The sequence below is a fragment of the Neolamprologus multifasciatus genome, chromosome 22 (genome assembly GCF_963576455.1).
Source record: "Neolamprologus multifasciatus chromosome 22, fNeoMul1.2, whole genome shotgun sequence".
In the NCBI taxonomy this organism is placed as follows: Eukaryota; Metazoa; Chordata; class Actinopteri; order Cichliformes; family Cichlidae; genus Neolamprologus; species Neolamprologus multifasciatus.
Genome location: NC_140459.1, coordinates 27092770 through 27113944, shown reverse-complemented (window position 1 = coordinate 27113944; position 21175 = coordinate 27092770). Strand labels below are relative to the sequence as shown.

The window sequence follows — 21175 nt, the reverse complement described above, 5'->3', positions numbered from 1 at the left end:
GAGGAATTGGTGCGAAAATGGATCGTCACTCACCATCAGTGCTGTCGCTCTCTATGCACAGTTCGCGTGATTGCAAAGTGAAAGCAAAAAACAAGTGTAAATTCTGGCTCACCGATGCCAATGACATAATTACCCAGCTACATTGCCGAAAGAATGCAAAAGCATTGACATATATTTTTCCTTCCTATGATAGCCCGAGGGGCAGGGCAGAGATAGATTTTGGTAGCCCGACTGGAAAAATCGCTAGCCCGGGACGTCAGGCTAGCGATTTTGCGAGCCCTTATAGTTACTTCTTCAAAAAAGTAAACTGAGTTATGCAAACAACAAAGTTTTTTGCAGCTGTTTACATAAAAAATGCAGCCAAGGCCTTTTTTAAATAAACATTTCAAACTATTTACAGAAAAATCAGGTGTTCTGCATCAAATTTGATGCCACACAAATTATTTGGCCACTCCAAAAAATAATTTTTGTCCACTATGAGATAAAGTAGAACAACAGCCTGATACCTGCAGGCCTGACAACAGGAGATGTATCACTGCTGTAACACCTGTAACATTCAGCAGTCGCCTCATTGTTCTGACACACACAACAAAAACTATTGACTACACTACACACTAACTACACAAGATTTGCGCTAAACGTCGCAAATCTCTACATCTCAAAACACCGCCGTCACTCCTAAAACTTCCCCCCGTTTCTAACAACTTGCCATATCTTTTTGATTGGTCGACATGGTACATTTTTCCACCAATAGGAAGGGTGGGGTTTTTTTTTGGCGGAGAGTGCTTTCGAGCGTTTTTCCTTATAAAACGCTGTTTTTACCGTTTCTTCCCGCAGTAAATATAAACAACGATAGTATTCAGGAAGAAAACCAAACATTGCATATTTTTTTTATCATAACTCTGGTTTTACGTGGCCTATCAACACAATTTAAAAACTGGTATAAAGTCCACACTTTGTCCGTCAATTGTCCGTCGGTCCTGCTCACATCTCCAATGGTTGTACACGTTGTCATTAATGGCTTTACTCCACATCAGCCACGCCATTTTGCTAGCTAAAACACCAGTGTCGGCACATAAGGACGCTGTCATAGCCTGTCAACGACGTTGATTAGCTGCGTATATACGAATGTGAATCGCATTATTGGCTGGACTATGGGATAAGGTGGTATCGTTCTAATCGTTCCAGCAGCTGAAACAGCCAGTCACTTACTGACTAACACTGCAAAACAGAATTGTTAAAATGTTAATTTTAATTTCAATTCAGGTTAGATTTTTTTTGTGCGCAACGCAGATTTTCTGTGCGCAGAGACCGTGCCAGCCGTGCGCAATTGCGCACGCACGCAGCTTAGAGGGAACATTGGTAGATGGATCTAAATAATTGATTTGTCACACATTTGTGCTGGATGCCCTTGCTGACACAACACTCCCAGGGATTTGTTTACACGTGTTAGGCAAATCTATAACCACTACACTTTTAAGGTAATAGACAGTCCTGATGCTTGTAGAAACACTCAAACATAGAGCCTGCTTTACCTCATGCAGATGTCATAGAGTCACTGACAGGTAGAGTAGTTCCACTCTACCTGTAGGAGCAGTTTTGTGTTGTTAAGCTATGTCCTAATGCTCTCTCATCTTCTCACCTTAAGCTAAACGCGGCGTAACAAGACAATATATCTATGCTGAGGGTGTTTTAGTCATTACCCCACTCCCCTCCAAAAAACCAGAAACATTTTTCTCTTATTTACATCTTTAATGATTGGCTGCAGAGCTCTGAGAGAAGCTGGCCACTTCATGTGTGCTCGTGCATGTGCATTGACTAAGTTGTTCAATTAGAGCAGTTATTTTGCTCTCAAGTGATTATCTTGCTGTTTACTGACTGCGAGGGACCTGTTTAAAGAGTACTCACAGTAATGCATTTTGACACATGCCAAGAAGAGTGAGGGCAGGGTTTGTTGTATGGGTTTTAGAGAGAGTTTGTGTCTCTATGTTTGGATGAACTGTGCGGCTCTTACAGCTCTTGATTCCTGCAGAGACTGCTGTACCTCGGAAGTATCAACAAAAATCGTCATATAAACCCGTCAGCTTTCCCCCCCTTGTGTTACAAACAAAGCGCGCCCCTTTCGTTTGCAGCTGTGTGCTTTATCCTCTCTTTCAGGCTATTTCAGCTTGAGCCAAGATGATGCAACAAATAAAACATTTGGTCCACAAGTCCTATCTAGAAGAAGCAAAAGTTGTAATGGGCTTCAAGAGGGGAACCAATGGAAAGATGATGAAAGGTTAAAGATCCCCTTATCTCACTCAGTACACTGTTGGGGTGCAGTGTGTGACCAAGGTGCTACTCTGCTGTCCTGCTGGATTGGCAGGTGAATTTTGTTGTGGTGATTTTTTACAGAAATCATGTGAACAGATCTCAGAGAAAAGACTCAAACCCTGCAACCCGTGGGTAACTAATCAGCTGTTTATGTTAATGTCTGGCCCAAGTTGCGTTTATTCTTTGTAACTGGCCGCCCTCACTTAGACTGTAGCAGGCTAGAACCGGTCCTGAGCTCGGTTCTCCAGCCTCCTCTTCCGGTCCTGTATTCAGCAAAGGAAGGATTTTTTTTTTTTAAAGTTTTGTATATTAATTTGCAGTGGCAGGCTATTGTAGAATAAGAACGCGACATCGAGAAAAACGCAGCACCTCACACCAGTTATCGTGCCTACAAAAGCCCCCCTCCCATTTTTAAAAGCATGCTACAGCCTTTTGAATATCAAACTTCTCTCGCTAAAGTTTGTGTCGATTTACCAGATAATCGTGTGTATGCTACCTGCAGAGTCTTGGGGGAGAAACATCCCAAAACAGTTTCTTTAAAAGTAAAAAAGGAGACTTATTCGACTTAATGTGTCCGTAACATTAGCGGTCTGTTTAGTGTTCAACTACCCATGAAGTCATAAATGGATGAATGTCTCACCTGCCAACCTGAGATTTTGTCGATGTCCGCCGGGAAAACGACCGCTCCTTCCTCCTCCGCCTGCCGACAGTACGTTCAACAGATTGAATCGCTCTTCTGAAGACCGTCGAGGCGCTGGAAATGCGGCCGGAAGTTTAGTCTTTTACCCCACCCAATTAAAAGCGTTATTTTTCAGTCATACGTCGTTGTTATTCCTGTTAGCAGTATAGTTTTGTTTCCGTTGCAAATAAATAAATACATACATAATAAAATTTAATCCCTCCCCAAACACCCCCAACACTGAACTAACAACGGAACCTTATAGAGTCCAGTAAATAACCCTAATGAATGTAAAACCAACACACTGTCTTCAACACCTTTCCAGTTTTCACACATGAAAGCTAGTCTCTTGAGCAGGAGAATGACTTTGTTTTAGTTACAAAGAGGCATATAAGGGGTACTTCCAAAAGTATAGAACATGTGCTCTAAAAACTAAGTACTGTAAAAAAAAAACAAACTACTGATATATACAAGTCAAATCTAATAATAATTGCTAGAAATACGACGATTTGCTTTTTCTGTATTATTAAATTTAAAAAAACTCATTGGAAGCTATTCTATCCTATCTTTCGTTGCATTCGAGATTCTTAATTGTCTGGGATGGTTGTTAAACTTAATGTCGGTTACAGTTTTATTTTGAGAAAAGGTATACGGAAGGTGAGTCCGTGCTCTTATTTTTCTGACACCGGATGATGTTGAGGAAGAAGGTGGTTTTCTAAAAACATTAAAACGAAGTAGGCGAAAGAAAGTCTCCGAAGTGCGTTGCCTTAAGCCTGACACACGTGCACAAGAATATGTTATAGATAAATATTTTTAGAAGCTGTTTTCTCATGAGCTTATTAGGAATATGTCTTACTCTACATTTGGGAGGAACATTAGAAATAAACTTGAATCACAAGAGTACCTTTCCAGACATTTAATTCAGTCTCAGAAGTCCCGGACAGATGCTAAATCAGTTCATTTGTTTGAGGGAAGGGCAGAGGAAGGTGCTTAGACTGCCTCGGGGTGATTTTTCTGGAACATTCGTTATCATTGACTTTGCTCCGGAGATTTAGAGTTTACACAGACAGGATTACATAACCTGGCATTCACTCTATGACCACACCACTTAAGTATGATTTGAACAGTGAGGCTTGTACAAACGTGTTTTTATTATTGTAGTCATTTTGACCAAAAAAAAAGTTCTCACATTAAAAAAAATGTGATTAACACACTTTGTCAGAAAAAACAAAGTTCATCCTAAAAACAAATTTCTCTGGAAACTATGAGGAAAATAAAACTAAAAGGACACACCCTATATTAATATACGCCCTGGTTTTATGGCTTCGAGATATCTATTTTCTTATAAAATCTTTGGCAAGAAAATGAGCAGGTTTTACAAGTCTTTTTGTAAACTGTGAGATTTAATGATGTTGTGTACTGTTAAAAAAGTGGTTGAAACACTGTAAAAACACTGAGCGAAGGCCATTGTGTGTGTGTTTTTTTTTTAAATTCAATTCAGTTGCTAAAGAAAATTGCTAAAGTTTTCTATAACCAAGAGTCTTTGACTGGAATACTGAAATGAGCTCCTTTGTGGTTTAAGTATGATGTAACACTATAGATCAACTTACCTCAGAATACATAAAGCATATAAACAATTACAGCAATATGATGCAACAAACACAGCACTGCTACTAATCCAAAATACTCAAAGCTTCATAGAACTGAAACAAACATTTATTTTTAGCTCCATTCTGCTGCTGATACATACTTTAGGTTTCTGAACATTAAACTTGTTTCTGCCTTTCATAGTGTGTAACTTGAAGGCCCTGAGAAAACACTGGAATGATAACATTATTTGAACATTACCTAATAAGACTGATTCAGGACAGACAGTTAGTTATTTTAAACTTTTCTAGCAGTCCTTCACAAACAGGGAACAGTCTATCTATTCTCTCCATCTGTCAGCTGCTGCTGGCTCTTCCTCCTCCTCTTCCTCACACACTGCCTAGTTTGTCCTGGTGGATCATCAGTGGGTCCCTCAGTCTGTCCTCACTCTGGACACTTGCAGTTGTCACACATGGAAATCAAATGTGTGATAAGCTGCAGGATTCAGAGTGTAACTTATAAATACATGTTCATACTTTTATTCCACAATCAGAGAGAAAGAAAGAGAGAGAGAGTGCAGGACAGCCAGACAGGTGACAGTCTCAGGTGTAGACACTGCTACAAAACAGCACAAGAGAAGGAGGATTTAGTGTTTGTGTTATTACGAGTGCTAAACAAGAAGAGTTCCCAGATGTTACAGTGGACACATGTGTGTCCACATGCTTTAATCACAGATGTGATTAAAGCATCTTTCTTTCAGCTTAACGAGTGAACCGTCAGCTCGTTCAAACACACGTTAAAGTCCGTTTGGCTCAACATCACCGAACAGAGGCAGCAATATAACATAGCTAACATTAACAGTGCAGTTTATCCTGCTTGTGCCGTGATATTTGGCAGCATCACTGACTTTCAGCTTGTTGTGTTTGTGGATATATGACTGACTTTAATTATCCATAAAAGTATCACATTTTCTGTAAGATTAATGTCAGGTATATATATATAGCGGCGTTTATTTTAAAAGTAAAGGCTTTAAAACCCAGTTAGTACAAACATCGCTAATGGCACATAACTTTGCCGGCATGTAGGTATGTAAAGTTAGGGTATTATTGTTTTTAGCGTTGCTTTAATGAATTTTGGATATTACAGCAACTTGTTGTGGTATGTGACCGTTTGTGTGGTATAACCACAGATCACTTGTGAATGTGATTATTCGTGGCTGCTCTGATTTTGTGTTGTAGCAGGTTGAATAATCGTTTTGGATTTGACCTTTGTACCCCTTTATGTTGGTCACATGTTAGTCTTTGTGCATTCAGTGTGGCAACTTTAAATCCTAATGCAGGGGCATCCTTGCTTAAAGATGCCAACTTAAGAAATGCGAGTATTTAGTTTTGTGTCAGGAGAGCAGGTAATAAACTGCTCAAGTTTTGGCTATGGCTTAATAAATTTAGGGGTCCTAGAGGAACCCTTTTGAGTGAGGTGGTGTTACGCCCCTCTGCAGCCCCTAATCTCCTCAGTGTGTTCAGCTGTTGCTAATTGGCCACACCTAGTAAGGTATAAATAAATGCATACCTGTGGCAGGCTTTTCAGGAAGCTCACTAGTCTTTGCCTTTGTGGCAACAGCCATTTGAGCCAACCTGGGATGTCATTTTAAGCTAAAACCTCTTCTCACTTACACTCTGGTATTTGTCTCCTTTTTTATGTTGGAGCCTCGAGCCGGGTCATAACACCTCCCCTTAAGTTTTCCAAAAAAAAACATCTAGATGATCCTCAAGTACTTAGGGAAAATATTCTGTGGAGTCATGAGACAGTTTGTGGATAGTTTGAATTCTGTTATTTGTGGGAGTGAGATCATAAAGCTAACACAGTATTTCATAAAATGAACATCAAACAATTGATGGAACCATGATTCTGCTCTGTCTGAAAATCTTGAACGCTTTTCTGGGTTCTCCATTAGGTCATAGTAGTTCACAGCCCGGGATTCCAAGCATTCTGATCAGGTACTACACTGTGACGTCGTCAGATACATGCCACCAATTGGCTGATAAGTAGCGTCAGTTTTTTTTTTTTCAAAGATTTATTTATTGCTTTTCCAAAAACATTTTAACCAACAGGAAGAGAGAGTTCAAATAAAATAGAGGAGGAAATTAATAAAAAATTTGAGTGTATAATAGTAATGTATGTACATCGTATATGAACAGTGTTAGGGAAACACATAGATATAGTTATACATACTCTCTCATGTAGATCATTCAGATATTATTACAGAAAAAAATATAGATAAATAAAACAAAGTAAAAACAAACCCCCCCACCCAGAAAAGTAAAAAAAAAAAAAAACCAAAAAAACAAAACAAGGGTAAACAGATAGTGCTCCGGAAAAAAACAGGTATAGTACAGTGAGACATTAGGTTTACGTGCATTATTCCAGGGCTTCGGGCTGAAGTTTAGTCCAAGGGTGTCAAGTTAGTTTAGAGAGGCACCCGAACTAGCGGTTGCAACGATAAGCTGTGTCCTCTTCAGTTCCAGTCCAAAGTAGCCTCAGTTAATGAGTCCATTGAGCGCCATTTGCGAAAATTAAAACCGCAATTTTTGAATTTCGGTGATTATATTTGAATCAGGGAAATTTTGCCCCGTACAGTCAGAAATAGTGTATTTCTGATCACTTATCAGTACATATCCTTATTTTTACATCTATAAAAACAAAGGTGACACTTGTGAGACTTGATCAAAGGTGTAAGCATCTCAGCAGATGCCTTTGTGTCAAAGTAACTGAGGATAAAACAGAAAAACATGAAGGAGATTTTTCTGGCCTGGGATTTTATAGCAGATAACCTTAAAAATATTCTGCAGTAGATACATTTGTTCAGTATTGAAGTGAAGAAATTAGGCTTTCTTGTTGGAAATTTAAAAAACAAAAACCAGTGGCAGACAGCGCTGTAAACAACGGTAGCCTGATGGGTAATAAGCAAGCGAATAACGCAGAAAACAGACTTTTTTTTTATGGGAATCTATTCCTGAGAGAGAGAGACGGAGAGCTCTACATGACGTGTGATTTTTATCGTGGTGGAGTTAAAACAGCAAAAGTAAGAGGGAATTTAAGGTGTTTATTTAATGTTTATGTGAAGCGAAACGTGAAGCTAGTTTGGATCTTCTTTTGCTGCTGGTTCAGTCAATGTTGTTTGAATATAGATCAAACCTGCAGCTTCAGAATGTAGCGCAAAAAAGACAAACACAAAGAGCGGAGCCGCCGAAGTGTGAAAATACTTCACTCAGTACAGTGCGCTCCAGCTGTGAGGCTCCAGCTGCTGTTATGCAGCTGATGAATTGGTAATTGTGCACTGACTGGTCCTGGTATTCTCCTAACCCAAAGCTGATGCTGCTGAGAAAAATGTAATTTACACAGCTGGAGAAGCAATGTACAGGGAAGTACCTTCCCACTCTGCTTTTTCTGATTTCACAGTAGTCCTCCAGTCTGTCTCCCAGTCATTCTCACACATAATCTCCATAATGATGTTGGTGGTACAGGACCACTGTTTTATCTACTCAGACAATCACTATCAGACACGTAGTAGTAAACAAAACTAAAGTAAATAAAATCAAACATCAAGCATTTTTATGTATTTCAAGATTTTTATTATTTGTATTGTAATGGCTGATGGATGGTGAAGACTTTGCAATATAACTGTTGTTGTGAATATTTTCACAACAACAGTTATATTTTCACAACTGTTGTTGTGAAAAAAAAAACCCAACAATCAAATTGATTCCCCTATGAGCAAGCACATGGCGACAGTGGGGAGGAAAAACTCCCTTTGAACAGGAAGAAACCTCCGCAGATCCAGGCTCAGGGAGGGGCGGCTACCTGCTGCGACCGGGTTTGGGGGGGGTGTTATTTATATTTTACTGCTGTTAATATTTTCCATGTCTCTAATAAGCGTGGTACTCAGGTGCAACAACCCTGTATTGATTTTTAATAATAGAGGCACGCTGTTTAATAGGAGGCAGGGGTGGGGAGTAAATTTCTATTCGTGTTTATGTCCCACGGCTCTAATAAGTTTAGTGCGTAAGGTGCAAACAAGCTTGTATTGCTTTTTAATAATGGGGGCACGCTCTGTTTTCTGTGGTTTAATAGGAAAGAGGAGGCATGGGTGGGAGTAAATTTTTATTCGTATTTATGTCCCAGCGTCTCTAATAAGCGTGGTGCGTAAGGTGCAACAAGCTTGTATTGCTTTTTAATAATGGGGGGCGAGCTCTGTTTTCTGTGGTTTAACAGGAAGAGGAGGCGGGGTTGGGAGTAAATTTTTATTCGTATTTATGTCCCCACGTCTCTAATAAGCGTGGTGCGTAAGGTGCAACAAGCTTGTATTGCTTTTTAATAATGGGGGCACGCTGTGTTTTCTGTGGTTTCTCAGACAGGGGAGGGGGGTGTGGGAATGATTTTTTAGCATTAGCTGGTGAGTCTTTCGCTACAGACAGAAGCCTGTTTGTTTTATTAATTGGTGGCAGCCGAACTCGTTCCGTTTTACGTGTTGTTTGTTCTGAAACTGCTGGCGTTTCCTGACAACGGGACACACGAACCCGACCAGTACAAGTTTGCAGGAGTGGTTCTTTTGGCTTTGGTTGAAAGTCATCTGAACCTTCCTTTTCTAAAACCACACTATGTTTCTTCCCCTCTGTTCTATCTAAAACGTTTTTACGAGCGGCTTTGACAAGTTCCAGCTCATATCGCGACGACGGCGTTCGTTCTCGGTGGCCTGACGTCGTTGCTTTAACAAATACTTTGTTTCAATTTCTTTCTCAAGTTTAGCCAAAGCACGTTTTTCTTTGACTGTCTCGTTATTATACTGGCAAAGTGCAATGCATTTTTCACGCCTCTTTTGCGCCTCTTCCATATGCTTTGCCAATGATATCATGTCAGCCTTCCTGCTAGCCTCACCCCACTCCCGACTTTTCCTTTGTTCGTCCTGCATTATCTCTTTCTTTAGCCTGATTGCGTCCTCCCAGTTGTGGTGGAGTGACTTAAACCTGGCTTTTCTTTCAGCCTCCTTTCTTTGTCCCTGTTCAAGGTATTCCACTAACGGCTTTCTCTCCTGTTGCTCCTTTAACTTCATTTCTTTTTTAATTTCTTTAAGGTTATTTTTCATTCTAATTTGCTCTTTTTGCTCACGAAGAGCCTCGTATGCTTTAAGCGTTCTGAGATTAGGGTTGTGCTGATTTTGAGTTAATATTTCGGATATATTCATTCCCTCGCTAATTTTTAGTTCTTTTTGAGCTCTCAATTTTTCAAGCTCTGCCAGTACCTTGTTTGGCATTTGAACTGAGGACGTTTGAATGGCCTTGTTTAAGTTTGGACGATCATTAGCTCTAGCATAAATGTGAGACATGTTTAATAAATGTTGACTTTAGCGGTATTTTAGACGGACCAACTTGGAGTTAACTGGTGTAGACAGTATAGCGTCGCTAAGGTTCTATTTAAGCCTTCACGCCCTCAGTTTGGAAGTTCCTTTATAGTGACGAAGGCCTTTGATCTGAGCGTAAGCCCAGCCCCTTGTGCTGTAATCAGCAGCAGGTGCACGTCTCTGTTCACGCCAAACGCCATAGGCTGTATCCCAATTCAGGTTCTGCAGCCTTAAAGTACGCAGCCTTAACGGTCCACAAGGGCCGCACTCAAAGACCACTATGCCCAAAGTGCGAGGCTTGTAGGCTTGTGAAATGGGACGGTCTAGCCTCTGTCGCGCTGCCCAGGTGCCTAGCAACCATGATACTTACCGCTGGAACGTGTCATACAGCTTTGTTTGACAGAAATGAAGGAGAACACATTTAGTTCATTTGTTTCTACATGAGCTCTGTGTGATTTAATAAGTATCTGAGGCTGCGACCACGGGACTGTAAAACTGATTGTTGGGCTCATTTCTGTACTGAACAGTCATGTAAGATTAGCTAGTAAATAACAATTAGCTAATGTTGTTCATGAGAGTAAAGTCAGTGTAAATATAATATGGCCAATATTAGTTATTATATAATCATTATTAGTTATTACAGCAGTGACCTTGAACTCTCAAATCAAATCACTTTTATTGTCACATCACATGTGCAGGTACATGGTACAGCACATGTGAGTGAAATTCACGTGAGTGAACTCTGTATCAATACTGAGCTTCAGTAAAGATTCAAGTTGCATTTATTTATTTTCCATCACCTTAATCTGACAAGTATCTTTGACAGTGTATATATAGATGTAATATTATACATAAGAGACAAATATTGTTCTTTCAGTATGTGGCATTACTAAATTTGGCTCAATGCTTACTATATGTGTAAAAAGAAAATGTACGAGCTGTGATAACTGTGTCTGATAGATTGAAGAGTAGACTGATATATTAAATATTCCTTTATTGGGTGAGAAAATCACACCATGTCATAACTGCTTGAAGTCATACAGAATAGATATCAGAGCCTTAAACAGGCTGACTTCTGCTAAATGGGTCAAACTGGGCAGAAAGTACACAAACACATAACATCCTTATAGAATATGATGTAACACTATAGATCAACTTACCTCAGAATACATAAAGCATATAAACAATTACAGCAATATGATACAACAAACACAGCAGTACTACTAATCCAAAATACTCAAAGCTTCATAGAACTGAAACAAACATTTATTTTTAGCTCCATTCTGCTGCTGATACATACTTTAGGTTTCTGAACATTAAACTTGTTGCTGCCTTTCATAGTGTTTAACTTGAAGGCCCTGAGTACTTTCTCCCACACTGAAAACACTGGAATGATAAAATTATTTGAACATTACCTAATAAGACTGATTCAGGACAGACAATTAGTTATTTTAAACTTTTCTAGCAGTCCTTCACAAACAGGGAACAGTCTATCTATTCTCTCCATCTGTCAGCTGCTGCTGGCTCGTCCTCCTCCTCTTCCTCACACACTGCTGAGTTTGTCCTGGTGGATCATCAGGGGTGCAAAGCCTCACAGGTGATGTGCAGCAGTGGGTCCCTCAGTCTGTCCTCACTCTGGACACTTGCAGTTGTCACACATGGAAATCAAATGTGTGATAAGCTGCAGGATTCAAACACAAGTGTAACTTATAAAATACATGTTCATACTTTTATTCCACAATCAGAGAGAAAGAAACAGAGAGAGAGTGCAGGACAGCCAGACAGGTGACAGTCTCAGGTGTATACACTGCTACAAAACAGCACAAGAGAAGGAGGATTTAGTGTTTGTGTTATTACGAGTGCTAAACAAGAAGAGTTCCCAGATGGTACAGTGTATACATGTGTGACTCCTGTCACTGCCAGCACAATGTTCAGCTTTTCACCTCTTTTTAGCATAAATTTAGCTTCTTTTGCACAGTGCACATTTTTTCTCTCATCATATCGTTGTTTGAGACCAGAGCTGGTTTGGCTCAGTGGATGAACGGCCGCCGTGAGAGCCGGTGCAAAGGTTCCAATCCTACATGTGACATTTGCTGCACATCTTCCCTCCTTGCACTCTCCCTGCTTTCTTGACACTCTTCAGTCTAGTCTTTGAAATAAAGCAATTTTCAGCATACAGTTCAGTTTGTACACAGTGTTTTCAGCAGATAGTTCTCCTTCTTCTGCTGTTTTCAGATTCCACTGCACGGCATTCACAGTGCACTTTTGCAGGAAATGCAACTTTTTCTAGTTAGAGAGAAAGAATCTGTCTCTAATTTCATTAAAAATGTGTTTTCTTGAGCAGTATTAGAACTGTAAATGTGTACTCATGCTCTAATCTTTCACATAACATCCAACATATGTGTGTAATTTCATCTACATTTACTTGAGCAAGCAGAGTGTCTTTTAGTGTTACAGACACATCAGCAGTAACCCCGTTCCTCTTCACAGTTTTAAATATAGACCCAAGTGTGCTGATAAAACAAAATGTAAAGACTATAATGTTTGCCACTCCTCCTTTCACTGTTTATCTCTCACAGAAGTATTTGCACACTTCCTGTTGTTAACCACACTCGTTTAGTAATACATACTCCCTGTTTCTACTTTTTTTTTCTACACTAATGCTGATTCTAACATTTTCAAAGGCATATCGGACATAGTGAAGACATAGAATTGGACAAAAAACACTTACGTTAATATGGCAGTTACATTGTGTATAAAGGAGAATATGGACTAAATTTGAAAAGAGTCAAAAGCAGAAGTACATTCCTAATAATGTACTAAGAAAAGTAGACTCCTGTAAACCTAGAATAGTGTGACATCTAGTGGACAAAAATGTAAACTAAAATTACACTGAGCTCCAGCTGATAATTATATATATAATTATATATAATTATATATATATATAGATATATATATATATATTATATATATATATATATATATATTATATATATATATATTTATATATATATATAATATATATATATGTGTGTGTGTGTGTGTGTGTGTGTGTGTGTGTGTGAGAGAGAGACTGTGTGTGTATTTCTTTTTCACTGATAAACATTTTTTATATCTCTTGTAGCTGTTAGTAGATGATAATATAACACCCCAATTATAATCTTCCTATAATAATCTGTGTGTTTGTTTCATTGTTTTCATTGTCCAACTGTTGTCACCGCTGCACAATCAGGAGTTAAGCAACAAAACAAGGCACACAGGTTGGTCTCAGGCCTCTCAAGGCTCTTACCTATAGCAGATGGTATGATGTCATTTGGCAACAATTTTATGTATTTATTTACATTTATGCAACAATAGCACCTTATGAAACCATTACAATATTTTTTTATTTACAGCCGAACTGTACTATATTATGGGTATGCACTAATAATTATAATAATAAAAATAATGATAAAATAAAACAAAAAACAAAGCTGAATTTTAAGTGAGTTACTTGATTCAGTTTTGAAAAATCAGATGTCACTGTCAGAAGAACAGAGGAGTCTGCTATTCACATATGTTGCACTGTAGAGCATTATTGCATGAGGTATGGAAGATTTCCTGCTTGTTTCCTCCTTATGGCAGCGGTACTGAAAGTGCTGTGGAGCGTCAGATACTTGTACTCCTCCACCAGGCCATTTGGATTTGCTCCTTCTCCTGAACATCATTACCAGTCTGGTCTTATTAAGTAAGCCTGCAGTAAGATGCAGTGTGTTTAGTCAAGTGTGGATTAATTTACTCCAGTGTAAATTGTGACTTAGGAAGATTTGCATTACAACTACAATGCATTTGACCTCATACTCAGCTCATATCAAAGTCTTTTTAAAAGTAAACCAACAACACACCCGGCAGAACATTATGTTATTTACACGGGTGCACAAAAGTGGTCCGCATGTGTGCATTCGCTGTCAAAATAAAAGACGCGCACCAGATAAGAAGTTGCAACGCGCGTTTGCGTCCATATAAAAGGCAGTGTTTTTGTCCGCTAGAGTGGGATTTTCACGGCACATTCTGCACCACATCTCAGTGCGTTCATCATTTGTTTAAAGCCAGCTCACCTCCTGCAACCACTTTTCCGAGAATACGCGCTTCTTTTGTGGTTCGGACTCCTTCTGACATTTCTTTGGAGGTGGAGGAACACCAAAGTAACTGCTTAAAGGAGCTTCTTCGACATCTTTAAGAGTTCTAAACAAATGTCTGTCCTCCTCCAGAAAATCTTATGTACGCAAACACGCGTTGCAGCTTCTTATCTTGTGCGCTCTTTTTATTTTGACAGTGAATGCGCACCTGCGGACCACTTATGTGCAGCCCTGGTTATTTAGCTCATCATATTGCAGCCACAGAAATTCTTTTGTCCATGAAACCATAAAGCTGCACTTATAGTCTGATTTGTCATAACTTTTCCGTTTTGTGGTAAGCTTTTCTTTGGCTGTCAACCTCTCACATGTTTAAGCTTGCTGCGGGAGATTTCACTTGTCATGTTTGCATAGTAAGCTAACGATTGATAAGACGATGTCAGAGGAATTGGTGCGAAAATGATCGTCACTCACCAATCAGTGCTGTCGCTCTCTATGCACAGTTCGCGTGATTGCAAAGTGAAAGCAAAAAACAAGTGTAAATTCTGGCTCACCGATGCCAATGACATAATTACCCAGCTACATTGCCGAAAGAATGCAAAAGCATTGACATATATTTTTCCTTCCTATGATAGCCCGAGGGGCAGGGCAGAGATAGATTTTGGTAGCCCGACTGGAAAAATCGCTAGCCCCGGGACGTCAGGCTAGCGATTTTGCGAGCCCTGATAGTTACTTCTTCAAAAAAGTAACTGAGTTATGCAAACAACAAAGTTTTTTGCAGCTGTTTACCTAAAAATGCAGCCAAGGCGTTTTTTTAAATAAACATTTCAAACTATTTACAGAACAATCAGGTGTTCTGCATCAAATTTGATGCCACACAAATTATTTGTGCCACTCCAAAAAATAATTTTTGTCCACTATGAGATAAAGTAGAACAACAGCCTGATACCTGCAGGCCTGACAACAGGAGATGTATCACTGCTGTAACACCTGTAACATTCAGCAGTCGCCTCATTGTTCTGACACACACAACAAAACTATTGACTACACTACACACTAACTACACAAGATTTGCGCTAAACGTCGCAAATCTCTCACATCTCAAAACACCGCCGTCACTCCTAAAACTTCCCCCCGTTTCTTAACAACTTGCCATATCATTTTTTGATTGGTCGACATGGTACATTTTTCCACCAATAGGAAAGGGTGGGGTTTTTTTTGGCGGAGAGTGCTTTCGAGCGTTTTCCTTATAAAACGCTGTTTTTACCGTTTCTTCCCGCAGTAAATATAAACAACGATAGTATTCAGGAAGAAAACCAAACATTGCATATTTTTTTTTATCATAACTCTGGTTTTACGTGGCCTATCAACACAATTTAAAAACTGGTATAAAGTCCACACTTTTTCCGTCAATTGTCCCGTCGGTCCTGCTCACATCTCCAATGGTTGTACACGTTGTCATTAATGGCTTTACTCCACATCAGCCACGCCATTTTGCTAGCTAAAACACCAGTGTCGGCACATAAGGACGCTGTCATAGCCTGTCAACGACGTTGATTAGCTGCGTATATACGAATGTGAATCGCATTATTGGCTGGACTATGGGATAAGGTGGTATCGTTCTAATCCCAGCAGCTGAAACAGCCAGTCACTTACTGACTAACACTGCAAAACAGAATTGTTAAAATGTTAATTTTAATTTCAATTCAGGTTAGATTTTTTTTGTGCGCAACGCAGATTTTCTGTGCGCAGAGACCGTGCCAGCCGTGCGCAATTGCGCACGCACGCAGCTTAGAGGGAACATTGGTAGATGGATCTAAATAATTGATTTGTCACACATTTGTGCTGGATGCCCTTGCTGACACAACACTCCCAGGGATTTGTTTACACGTGTTAGGCAAATCTATAACCACTACACTTTTAAGGTAATAGACAGTCCTGATGCTTGTAGAAACACTCAAACATAGAGCCTGCTTTACCTCATGCAGATGTCATAGAGTCACTGACAGGTAGAGTAGTTCCACTCTACCTGTAGGAGCAGTTTTGTGTTGTTAAGCTATGTCCTAATGCTCTCTCTCTTCTCACCTTAAGCTAACGCGCGTAACAAGACAATATATCTATGCTGAGGTGTTTTAGTCATTACCCCACTCCCCTCCAAAAACCAGAAACATTTTTCCTTATTTACATCTTTAATGATTGGCTGCAGAGCTCTGAGAGAAGCTGCCACTTCATGTGTGCTCGTGCATTACTAAGTTTTCAATTAGAGCAGTTATTTTGCTCTCAAGTGATTATCTTGCTGTTACTGCGAGGGACCTGTTTTAAAGAGTACTCACAGTAATGCATTTTGACACACCAAGAAGAGTGAGGCAGGTTTGTTGTATGGGTTTAGAGAGAGTTTGTGTCTCTATGTTTGGATGAACTGTGCGGCTCTTACAGCTCTTGATTCCTGCAGAGACTGCTGTACCTCGGAAGTATCAACAAAAATCGTCATATAAACCCGTCAGCTTTCCCCCCCTTGTGTTACAAACAAAGCGCGCCCCTTTCGTTTGCAGCTGTGTGCTTTATCCTCTCTTTCAGGCTATTTCAGCTTGAGCCAAGATGATGCAACAAATAAAACATTTGGTCCACAAGTCCTATCTAGAAGAAGCAAAAGTTGTAATGGGCTTCAAGAGGGGAACCAATGGAAAGATGATGAAAGGTTAAAGATCCCCTTATCTCACTCAGTACACTGTTGGGGTGCAGTGTGTGACCAAGGTGCTACTCTGCTGTCCTGCTGGATTGGCAGGTGAATTTTGTTGTGGTGATTTTTTACAGAAATCATGTGAACAGATCTCAGAGAAAAGACTCAAACCCTGCAACCCGTGGGTAACTAATCAGCTGTTTATGTTAATGTCTGGCCCAAGTTGCGTTTATTCTTTGTAACTGGCCGCCCTCACTTAACTGTAGCAGGCTAGAACCGGTCCTGAGCTCGGTTCTCCAGCCTCCTCTTCCGGTCTGTATTTCAGCAAAGGAAGGATTTTTTTTTTTTTAAAGTTTTGTATATTAATTTGCAGTGGCAGGCTATTGTAGAATAAGAACGCGACATCGAGAAAAAACGCAGCACCTCACACCAGTTTACTGCCTACAAAAGCCCCCCTCCCATTTTTAAAAGCATGCTACAGCCTTTTGAATATCAAACTTCTCTCGCTAAAGTTGTGTCGATTTACCAGATAATCGTGTGTATGCTACCTGCAGAGTCTTGGGGAGAAAACATCCCAAAACAGTTCTTTAAAAGTAAAAAAGGAGACTTATTCGACTTAATGTGTCCGTAACATTAGCGGTCTGTTTAGTGTTCAACTACCCATGAAGTCATAAATGGATGATGTCTCACCTGCCAACCTGAGTTTTGTCGATGTCCGCCGGGAAAACGACCGCTCCTTCCTCCTCCGCCTGCCGACAGTACGTTCAACAGATTGAATCGCTCTTCTGAAGACCGTCGAGGCGCTGGAAATGCGGCCGGAAGTTTAGTCTTTTACCCCACCCAATTAAAAGCGTTATTTTTCAGTCATACGTCGTTGTTATTCCTGTTAGCAGTATAGTTTTGTTTCCGTTGCAAATAAATAAATACATACATAATAAAATTTAATCCCTCCCCAAACACCCCCAACACTGAACTAACAACGGAACCTTATAGAGTCCAGTAAATAACCCTAATGAATGTAAAACCAACACACTGTCTTCAACACCTTTCCAGTTTTCACACATGAAAGCTAGTCTCTTGAGCAGGAGAATGACTTTGTTTTAGTTACAAAGAGGCATATAAGGGGTACTTCCAAAAGTATAGAACATGTGCTCTAAAAACTAAGTACTGTAAAAAAAAACAAACTACTGATATATACAAGTCAAATCTAATAATAATTGCTAGAAATACGACGATTTGCTTTTTCTGTATTATTAAATTTAAAAAAACTCATTGGAAGCTATTCTATCCCTATCTTTTCGTTGCATTCGAGATTCTTAATTGTCTGGGATGGTTGTTAAACTTAATGTCGGTTACAGTTTTATTTTGGAAAAGGTATACGGGAAGGTGAGTCGTGCTCTTATTTTTCTGACACCGGATGGATGTTGAGGAAGAAGGTGGTTTTCTAAAAACATTAAAACGAAGTAGCGAAAGAAAGTCTCCGAAGTGCGTTGCCTTAAGCCTGACACACGTGCACAAGAATATGTTATAGATAAATATTTTTAGAAGCTGTTTTCTCATGAGCTTATTAGGAAATATGTCTTACTCTACATTTGGGAGGACATTAGAAAATAAACTTGAATCACAAGAGACCTTTCCAGACATTTAATTCAGTCTCAGAAGTCCCGGACAGATGCTAAATCAGTTCATTTGTTTGAGGGAAGGGCAGAGGAAGGTGCTTAGACTGCCTCGGGGTGATTTTTCTGGAACATTCGTTATCATTGACTTTGCTCCGGAGATTTAGAGTTTACACAGACAGGATTACATAACCTGGCATTCACTCTATGACCACACCACTTAAGTATGATTTGAACAGTGAGGCTTGTACAAACGTGTTTTTATTATTGTAGTCATTTTGACCAAAAAAAAAGTTCTCACATTAAAAAAAATGTGATTAACACACTTTGTCAGAAAAAACAAAGTTCATCCTAAAACAAATTTCTCTGGAAACTATGAGGAAAATAAAACTAAAAGGACACACCCTATATTAATATACGCCCTGGTTTTATGGCTTCGAGATATCTATTTTCTTATAAAATCTTTGGCAAGAAAATGAGCAGGTTTTACAAGTCTTTTTGTAAACTGTGAGATTTAATGATGTTGTGTACTGTTAAAAAAGTGGTTGAAACACTGTAAAAACACTGAGCGAAGGCCATTGTGTGTGTTTTTTTTTTTAAATTCAATTCAGTTGCTAAAGAAAATTGCTAAAGTTTTCTATAACCAAGAGTCTTTGACTGGAATACTGAAATGAGCTCCTTTGTGGTTTAAGTATGATGTAACACTATAGATCAACTTACCTCAGAATACATAAAGCATATAAACAATTACAGCAATATGATGCAACAAACACAGCACTGCTACTAATCCAAAATACTCAAAGCTTCATAGAACTGAAACAAACATTTATTTTTAGCTCCATTCTGCTGCTGATACATACTTTAGGTTTCTGAACATTAAACTTGTTTCTGCCTTTCATAGTGTGTAACTTGAAGGCCCTGAGAAAACACTGGAATGATAACATTATTTGAACATTACCTAATAAGACTGATTCAGGACAGACAGTTAGTTATTTTAAACTTTTCTAGCAGTCCTTCACAAACAGGGAACAGTCTGTCTATTCTCTCCATCTGTCAGCTGCTGCTGGCTCTTCCTCCTCCTCTTCCTCACCACACTGCCTAGTTTGTCCTGGTGGATCATCAGTGGGTCCCTCAGTCTGTCCTCACTCTGGACACTTGCAGTTGTCACACATGGAAATCAAATGTGTGATAAGCTGCAGGATTCAGAGTGTAACTTATAAATACATGTTCATACTTTTATTCCACAATCAGAGAGAAAGAAAGAGAGAGAGAGTGCAGGACAGCCAGACAGGTGACAGTCTCAGGTGTAGACACTGCTACAAAACAGCACAAGAGAAGGAGGATTTAGTGTTTGTGTTATTACGAGTGCTAAACAAGAAGAGTTCCCAGATGTTACAGTGGACACATGTGTGTCCACATGCTTTAATCACAGATGTGATTAAAGCATCTTTCTTTCAGCTTAACGAGTGAACCGTCAGCTCGTTCAAACACACGTTAAAGGTCCGTTTGGCTCAACATCACCGAACAGAGGCAGCAATATAACATAGCTAACATTAACAGTGCAGTTTATCCTGCTTGTGCCGTGATATTTGGCAGCATCACTGACTTTCAGCTTGTTGTGTTTGTGGATATATGACTGACTTTAATTATCCATAAAAGTATCACATTTTCTGTAAGATTAATGTCAGGTATATATATATAGCGGCGTTTATTTTAAAGTAAAGGCTTTAAAACCCAGTTAGTACAAACATCGCTAATGGCACATAACTTTGCCGGCATGTAGGTATGTAAAGTTAGGGTATTATTGTTTTTAGCGTTGCTTTAATGAATTTTGGATATTAACAGCAACTTGTTGTGGTATGTGACCGTTTTGTGTGGTATAACCACAGATCACTTGTGAATGTGATTATTCGTGGCTGCTCTGATTTTGTGTTGTAGCAGGTTGAATAATCGTTTTGGATTTGACCTTTGTACCCCTTTATGTTGGTCACATGTTAGTCTTTGTGCATTCAGTGTGGCAACTTTAAATCCTAATGCAGGGGCATCCTTGCTTAAAGATGCCAACTTAAGAAATGCGAGTATTTAGTTTTGTGTCAGGAGAGCAGGTAATAAACTGCTCAAGTTTTGGCTATGGCATTAATAAATTTAGGGGTCCTAGAGGAACCCTTTTGAGTGAGGTGGTGTTACGCCCCTCTGCAGCCCCTAATCTCCTCAGTGTGTTTCAGCTGTTGCTAATTGGCCACACCTAGTAAGGTATAAATAAATGCATACCTGTGGCAGGCTTTTCAGGAAGCTCACTAGTCTTTGCCTTTGTGGCAAACAGCCATTTGAGCCAACCTGGGATGTCATTTTAAGCTAAAACCTCTTCTCACTTACACTCTGGTATTTGTCTCCTTTTTTATGTTGGAGCCTCGAGCCGGGTCATAACACCTCCCCTTAAGTTTTCCAAAAAAAACATCTAGATGATCCTCAAGTACTTAGGGAAAATATTCTGTGGAGTCATGAGACAGTTTGTGGATAGTTTGAATTCTGTTATTTGTGGGAGTGAGATCATAAAGCTAACACAGTATTTCATAAAATGAACATCAAACAATTGATGGAACCATGATTCTGCTCTGTCTGAAAATCTTGAACGCTTTTCTGGGTTCTCCATTAGGTCATAGTAGTTCACAGCCCGGGATTCCAAGCATTCTGATCAGGTACTACACTGTGACGTCGTCAGATACATGCCACCAATTGGCTGATAAGTAGCGTCAGTTTTTTTTTTTTTCAAAGATTTATTTATTG

At 39.4% G+C, this 21175-nt stretch overlaps 1 protein-coding gene and 1 long non-coding RNA gene across 4 annotated transcripts in view; both read right to left on the bottom strand.

The window, feature by feature from the left end:
• Nucleotides 1–17897, bottom strand: part of paqr7a (progestin and adipoQ receptor family member VII, a) — a 33661-nt gene extending 15764 nt beyond the window's left edge. The window contains exon 1 of one of the 3 annotated variants that reach the window (XM_085148843.1): nt 17471–17897. The gene's annotated coding sequence lies outside the window, so the exon portion shown is untranslated. Of the gene's footprint in view, nt 1–2953; nt 3391–17462 lie in introns of those variants that run through there. The other 2 variants (XM_085148842.1, XM_085148844.1) reach the window with 2 other exon arrangements.
• On the bottom strand, nt 974–1623 carry LOC146493645 (uncharacterized). The gene is made up of 2 exons (XR_014871780.1): nt 1076–1623; nt 974–1021 (listed from the first exon to the last, which is right to left on the bottom strand). It is a non-coding gene; the product is annotated as an uncharacterized LOC146493645 (long non-coding RNA).
• Nucleotides 17898–21175: the final 3278 nt, after the last annotated feature.